Source organism: Cetorhinus maximus, chromosome 10, assembly GCF_964194155.1.
Source record: "Cetorhinus maximus chromosome 10, sCetMax3.hap1.1, whole genome shotgun sequence".
In the NCBI taxonomy this organism is placed as follows: domain Eukaryota; kingdom Metazoa; phylum Chordata; class Chondrichthyes; order Lamniformes; family Cetorhinidae; genus Cetorhinus; species Cetorhinus maximus.
Genome location: NC_135888.1, coordinates 49,750,900 through 49,759,288, shown reverse-complemented (window position 1 = coordinate 49,759,288; position 8,389 = coordinate 49,750,900).

Genomic DNA, 8,389 nt, shown 5'->3' with positions numbered 1-8,389 from the left:
ATCATGAGTGGTTCAGCTGCACGGAGGAGGGGGTGCGGGGGAAAGAGTAGGAGAGCAAAAGTGATAGGGGATTCTATCATAAGGGGAGCAGATAAACGTTTCTGCAGCTGCAGACATGACACCAGGATGGTATGTTGTCTCCCTGGTGCTTGGGTCAAGGATATCATTGAGTGGCTGCAGGACATTCTGAAGGAGGAAGATGAACCAGCCGGAGACTGTGGTTCATATCAGTACCAACAACATAGGTAAAAAGAGGATGAGGTCCTGAAAGCAGAATATAAGGAGCTAAGAAATAAATTAAAAAGCATGACCTCAAAGGTAGTATCATAGAATCTTAACGGCACAGAAGGAGGCCATTCAGCCCATCATATCTGCACCGGCTTTCCAAATGAGCATCATGACCTAGTGCCATTGCCCTGCCTTTTCTCTGTACACAGAATCATAGAATCTTAGCAATCTCAGGATTACCCCCAGTGTCACATGCAAGCGAGATCGGGAATAGGAGAATAGACCAGATGAATGCGTGGCTGGAGAGATGATGTAGGAGGGAGGGATTTAGATTCCTGAGGCATTGGCACCGATTCTGGGGAAGATGGGACCTGTAAAAGCTGGACGGGTTGCACCCCAACATGATTTGGACCAATATCCTCACAGCAGTTGGGAACCTGAGCAGGGAGACCCAAGATAGGAATGAAAGACAGAAAAGTAGAAAGCAAAAGTGGAAGACAGAGGAAACAGGGGCTAGCAGCAAATAGGGCCTTAGTACATGAAAAATGTGTAAAAATGTTAAAAAGACAAGTCTAAAGGCATTGTATCTGAATGCATGGAGCATTCACAATAAGGTAGACGAATTAACAGCGCAAATAGATGTAAATGGGTACAATATGATTGTGATTACGCAGATTTGGCTGCAGGGTGACCAAGGCTGGGAACTGAATAGCCAAGGGTACTCGATATTTAGGACGGACAGGCAAAAAGGTAAAGGAGGTGGAGTGGCGTTGTTAGTTAAGGATGAAGTCACTGCAATAGAGAGGATCTTGGCTCAGAAAATCTAGATGTGAAATCAGTCTGGGTGGAGCTAAGAAGCAACAAGCGGTGGAAGTGGGAGTTGTCTATAGGCCTCCAAACAGCAGATAAGTAGGCGACGGCATTAAACAGGAAATTAGAGATGCATGGAACGAGGATTCTACAGTAATCATGGGTGACTTTAATCTACATATAGACTGGACAAACCAAATTAGCAATAATACTGTGGCGGATGAATTCCTGGAGCGTGTACGAGATGGTTTATTCAGCCAGTACGTTTGGCTGAAAAAACCAACTAGGGAACAGGCTATCCTGGAATTGTTATTGTGCAATGAGAAGGGGTAAATTAATAATCTTGTTTATAAGTTGGCTAAGATAGATTGGGTAACTCCATTAAAACGGTGGATAGCCAACGGCTAATATTTAAGGAACAAAAGTATGCATTGTGACAGTTATACCAGATGTTTCCTCTTGTGGGTGAGTACAGAACTAGGGGGCACTGTTTTAAAATTAGAGGTCACCCTTTTAGGACAGAGATGAGGAGAATTTTTTTCTCTCAGAGGTTCCTGCAACTTTGGAACTCTCAGCCTCAGAAGGTGGTGGAGGCGGGATCACTGAATATTTTTAAGGTGGAGATAGATAGATTCTTGTTAGGCAAGTGAGTCAAAGGTTATTGGGGTAGATGGGAATGAGGAAATCGAAACACAAGAATATCAGCCATGATCTTATTGAATGGTGGAGCAGGCTCGAGGGGCCGAACGGTCTACTCCTGTTCCTATTTCTTATGCACTTATGTTCATTCCTTTCTGGTGCAAAACCACAACAGGAAAAACAGCCAACCATGGCTAACAAAATAAATTGAGGATAGTATTAGATCCAAAGAGGAGTCATATAAAGTTGCTAGAAAAAGTAGCAAGCCTGAGGATTGGGAGCAGTTTAGAATTCAACAAAGGCGGACCAAGAGATTGATTAAGAGGGGAAAAATAGAGTATGAGAGTAAACTTGCAAGGAACATAAAAGTGAACTGTAAAAGCTTCTATAAGTATGTAAAAAGAAAAAGATTAGTGAAGACAAATGTAGGTCCCTTACAGTCTGAAATGGGAGAATTTATAATAGAGAAGAAGGAAATGGCAGAGCAATTAAACTTTACATCTGTCTTCACAAGACACAAATAACTTCCCAGAAATACTAAGGAACCAAGGATCCAGTGAGAAGGAGGAATTGAAGGAAATTAGTATTACGAAAACAATAGTACTGGAGAGATTAATGGGACTGAAAGCTGATAAATTCCCAGGACCTGATAATCTACATCCCAGGGTACTAAAGGAGGTGGCCATGGAAATAATGGATGTGTTGGTTGGCAAATCTTCCAAAATTCTGTTGATTCTGGAACAGTCCCGGCAGATTGGAGGTGTAAAATGTAACCCCACAATTTAAAAAAGGAGGGAGGGAGAAAATAGTGAATTACAGACCAGTTAGCCTAACATTAGTAGTAGGGAAAATGCAAACATCTATTATAAAGGATGTGATAACAGGACACTTAGAAAATATCAACAGGATTGGACAAAATCAACATGGATTTATGAAAGAGAAATCATGTTTGACAAAGTTACTGGAGTTTTTTGAGGATGTTATTAGCAGAATAGATAAGGGAGAACCAGTGGATGTGGCATATTTGCATTTTCAGAAAGCTTTTGATAAAAGTTAGTGTGCAAAATTAAAGCATTTAAGATTGGGGGTAATATATTGGCATGGATTGAGAATTGATTAGCAGACATGAAACAGAGAATAGGCATTAATGGGTCTTTTTCGGAGTGGCAGGTGATGACTAATGGAATACCGTAGGGATCAGTGCTTGGGCCCCAGCTATTCACAATATATATCAATGATTTGGACAAGGGAACCAAATGTAATATTTCCAAGTTTGTTGGGAATGTGAGTGGTGAGGAGGCTGTTAAGAGGCTGCAAGGTGATTTAGACAGGTTGAGTGAGTAGGCAAATACATGGCAGATGCAGTATAACATGGATAAGTGTGAAGTTATCCACTTCGGTAGGAAAAACAGAATGGCAGAGTATTATTTAAATGGTGATAGATTGGAAAATATTGATGTACAAAGGGACCTGGGTGTCCTTGTACACCAATCACTGAAAGCAAGCATGCAGGTGCAGCAAGCAGTTAAGAAGGCAAATGTTGCCCTTCATTGTGAGAGGACTTGAATACAGGAACAAGGATGTCTTACTGCAGTTGTACAGGGCCTTGGTGAGACCTCATCTGGAGTATTGTGAGCAGTTTTGGCCTCCTTACCTAAGAAAGGATGTACTTGCCATAGAGGGAGTGCAGCGAAGGTTCACCAGACTGATTCCTGGGATGGCAGGATTGTCGTATGAGGAGAGATTGGGTTGACTAGTCCTGTATTCACTGGAGTTTAGAAGAATGAGAGGGGATCTCATTGAAACATATAAAATTCTGACAGGCCTGGGCAGACTGGATGCAGGGATGATATTTCCTCTGGCTGGGGGGGTCTAGAACAAGGGGTCACAGTCTCAGGATAGAGGGTAGGCCATTTAGAACTGAGATGAGGAGAAACATCTTCACTCAGAGGGTGGTGAACCTGTGGAATTCTCTACCACAGAAGGCTGTGGAGGCTGGGTCACTGAGTATATTCAAGAAGGAAATAGATAAATTCCTGGACTCCAAAGGCATCGAGTGGTATGGAGAGAGAGTGGGAGTACGGCGTTGAGATAGAGGATCAGCCATGATCATATTGAATGGCGGAGCAGGCTTGAAGGGCCGAATGACCTTCTCCTGCTCCTATATTCTATGTTTCTATGATTACCCAACATATGGGAGGATATTGAGAGGTGTTGAGGAAGTGACAGACCTTCGATTGCAAGTCGACAGTTCCTTGAAAGGGACACCGACAGGTGGATAAGGTGGTAAAGGAAGCATATGGAATGCTTTCCTTTATTGGACAAAGTATCGATTACAAAAGTAGGGATGTAATGATGGAACTGTATAAACCGCTGGTTAGGCCACAGCTGGAATTTTGTCTTTAGTTCTGGTCACCACATTACAGGAAAGACATAATTGCTCTGGATAGAGTGTAGAGGAGATTTACAAGAATGCTGCCAGGGCTGGAAAATTGCAGCTATGAGGAAAGATTGGATAGGATAGGGTTGTTTTCTTTGGAACAGAGGAGGTTCAGGGGTGACCTAATTGAGGTGTACAAATTATGAGGAGCCTCGATAGGGTAGACAGGAAAGACCTGTTTCCCCTAGCTGAGGGGTAATTACCAGGGGCATAGATTTAAGGTGATTGGTAGCAGGATTAGAGGTGTCATGAGGAAAAACCTTTTCACCCAGAGGGTGGTGGGTGTCTGGAATTCGCTGCCTTAGTTTGTGGTTGAGGCTGAAAAGCTCAACTCATTTAAAAGGTACCTGGATCTGCATCTGAAGTGCTATAACCTGCAAGGCTACAGACCAGGGACTGGAAAGTGGGATTAAAAATGAGCGGCTAGTTTCTTTTTCTCTTTTTTTTGCTGGCACAGACATTATGGGCTGAATGGCCTCTTCCTGTGCGTTGTAACTTTTCTATGGTTCTGTATGAATGCAAGTGCCAAAGTTACTTGTTATTTCTTCCCTTTGGTGATCAGAAAGATGAGCCTTTTAAGTCATGTTTTGTAGCCAAAGAAACAATCCATTGACCTTCTGCAGAGCTTACTATCTTAGTGCTGAATTACATCATACAGCTGCAGTGCAGATGTTTGCATGGAGTGTAACCTTAGGTTGGCTTCTTCGAACACAGGGGACAAGTTGGCACAGCACATTTTGTAGGTGACAACAATATTTGTACAAGCAGATTCATTATCACCTTCATCGATCATAAGGAGTTTCTGCAAATGCTTTGAACAATCCGTGCTGACGCGTGAGAACAAAGCAGGCCACACTTTCAAATTACCATCTGCAACTTTTCCCAATGATACTCCAGCGTGTAGTGACACACTCGATGAGCTCAATCCACTACCGATCAACAAACTCTACAAACACCCTGAGGTTTCCACGTCGCACTGCTGATGAAGGGAAGTGACCAAATATTTTCATCACCGCAGCATTCATGTCAACATCTAGCTTGCGCAGAACTGCTCTGAGTGAAATGTTGACAACGTGAGCTAAGCAATCAGCTTTGAAAAGCTTTGGTGATTTCCAGAAATGATTGCATATGCAGAGTGACAAATCCCTAAATTGGTTTTGGTATTATCATTTAGAAGAGCTGAGATTTGTTGGGAGGTGAACCCTTTTCCAGAGCTATAAGAATCTGATCCGAAATAGCCTCAGCAGATTCAAATGGATGTTCAGAAAAGTCTAGCAGTTTGGACACACATCCAACTTTGGCAGTGCAATATCGTACACAAATTGGGTACATCTTATTTCCTTTAATGGAGGTGTCTACAAAAGGAGAGGGACATGGTGATAAGGCTCAGATCCTTTAGTTCAGATACACCCAACTTGCAAGAAGCATTTGTGACAATTTGCTCTACTTTTTGCCTATCCACATGATATAATTTTAGCTTGGGAGGAATCAGGGTACAGCTGCTCTCCCAGTTTCTAGGAACAGTCCATTGTGCGATATGCATCACCATGTTTCACTCTATGGTGTGTAGTCGTCACTTCAATAAGTGATACTGTTTCTCCCTCCGAAGAATCTTTGGTGGTGAAAAGGTCTGGATTCCTTGTCCTTGACCAGCAGTCACACTTACTTTTGTATTATCCCGCTGTGTGCTGTTTCACATCACTCAATCCACTGTGACTCACTGAGAAACTCCTGGAACAGGTAGTGCAGTAAGCTGAGATAAAAACAAAAAGCTAAAAGCTACTGCGGATGCTGGAAATCCAAAACAAAACAAAAACAGAATTACCTGGAAAAACTCAGCAAGTCTGGCAGCATCGGCGGAGAAGAAATCAGTTAACGTTTCGAGCCTTCATGGCCCTTCGGCAGAACTGTAGCATAGTTTCAACAAGGGAGAAATATAAATTGGTTTAAGGTGGGTGGGGGTGGGGGGGGGGGTGCGGGAAGAGACACATTGAGGGTGTGGTGTGAGCAGATAATCAAAAGATGTCACAGACAAAAGGGTCAAAGAGGTGTTGAAGGTGGTGGTCTTTGTCTGAGAAAAGTGCTAATTAAGAATGGAAAACAGGATATTCAAAGTACAGATCTAGTGGGGGTGGGGTGGAAAGACTAAAGGTTTTAGTTTTAGATTTAAAAATAATGGAAATAGGTGGGGAAAGAAGAATCTATATAAATTATTGAAAAAAAAGCGGGTGGGGGGGGAAAAGAAACGGGGTGGGGATGGGGGGAGGGGGAGTTTAAGATCTAAAGTTGTTGAATTCAATATTCAGCCCAGAGGGCTGTAAAGTGCCTAGTCGGAAGATGAGGTGCTGTTCCTCCAGTTTGCGTTGGGCTTCACTGGAACAATGCAGCAAGCCAAGGACAGACATGTTGGCAAGAGAACAGGGTGGAGTGTTAAAATGGCAAGCGACAGGGAGGTTTGGGTCTTTCTTGCGGACAGACCGCAGGTGTTCCGCAAAACGGTCGCCCAGTTTGCGTTTGGTCTCTCCAATGTAGAGGAGACCGCATTGGGAGCAACGAATGCAGTAGACTAAGTTAGGGGAAATGCAAGTGAAACGCTGCTTCACTTGAAAGGAGTGTTTGGGCCCTTGGACGGTGAGGAGAGAGGAAGTGAAGGGGCAGGTGTTGCATCTTCTGCGTGGGCATGGGGAGGTGCCATAAGTGGGGGTTGAGGAGTTGGGGGTGATGGAGGAGTGGACCAGGGTGTCCTGGAGGGAACGATCCCTACGGAATGCCGTCAAGGGGGGTGAAGGGAAGATGTGTTTGGTGGTGGCATCATGCTGGAGTTGGCGGAAATGGCGGAGGATGATCCTTTGAATGCGGAGGCTGGTGGGGTGATAAGTGAGGACAAGGGGGACCCTATCATGTTTCTGGGAAGGAGGAGAAGGCGTGAGGGAGGATGCGCGGGATATGGGCCGGACACGGTTGAGGGCCCTGTCAACGACCGTGGATGGAAAACCTCGGTTAAGGAAGAAGGAGGACATGTCAGAGGAGCTGTTTTTGAAGGTAGCGTCATCAGAACAGATGCGACGGAGGCGAAGGAACTGAGAGAATGGGATGGAGTCTTTACAGGAAGCGGGGTGTGAGGAGCTGTAGTCGAGGTAGCTGTGGGAGTCGGTAGGCTTGTAATGGATATTGGTGGACAGTGTATCATCAGAAATTGAGACAGAGAGGTCAAGGAAGGGAAGAGAAGTGTCAGAGATGGACCATGTGAAGATGATGGAGGGGTGGAGATTGGAAGCAAAATTAATAAATTTTTCCAGGTCCCGACGAGAGCATGAAGCAGCACCGAAGTAATCATCGATGTACCGGAGAAAGAGTTGTGGGAGGGGGCCGGAGTTGGACTGGAACAAGGAATGTTCCACATACCCCATAAAGAGACAGGCATAGCTGGGGCCCATGCGGGTACCCATAGCCACACCTTTTATTTGGAGGAAGTGAGAGGAGTTAAAGGAGAAATTGTTCAGTGTGAGAACAAGTTCAGCCAGACGGAGGAGAGTAGTGGTGGATGGGGATTGTTGGGGCCTCTGTTCAAGGAAGAAGCTAAGTGCAGTACGCTATACGCTCATTTCCAGTGTAAGATTTGACCCTAAAGCAACGCCTCCCGAAACATGCACTGTCTATTTTAGGTCTATTTAACATGAAGACAGATTCAGAACCAGAAAATCTTGAAGGCAATTTGAGGCGAGGTCATTGTGGAAATCAATCTGAAATAAAAAGAGAAAGTGCTGGAAATTCTCAGCAGGTCTAACAGCATCGACACAGAGAGACAGAGCCAATGTTTCAGGCCTGTGACCTTTCACAGGAAAGAACTCCCCTGATGTTCTTTATAAAATCAAAATATGTTTAAACACCAGACATAATGCCTTCATGCTTGGAACAGCACCGTTGCCATCATTTTTTTAACACCATGCTGACCCCTTGTTTTATCAGGTCAAATATTGAAAAACATCGCTATGCACCACATCTAATTTCAGGCGGATTTGAGCTGATTTCTAGATGCTTTTTCAGACCTTATAGGTTTGTTTTTCTAAATGATTACAAAAGCAGCTCAACCATCAACTGGCAAATATTTTTTGAGGTAAGTTCTGACTGCAAAGCTATCTTCAAGCCCTGATTTTTTAAATTTCAGTTTCTGGCTAAGCAGTTCTGCATTTCCAAGATGTTATCTTTTTACTTTAGATTACCAACAATTCGAGATGATCTTTATATTGGAATTGCTGAATTAAAATGCAA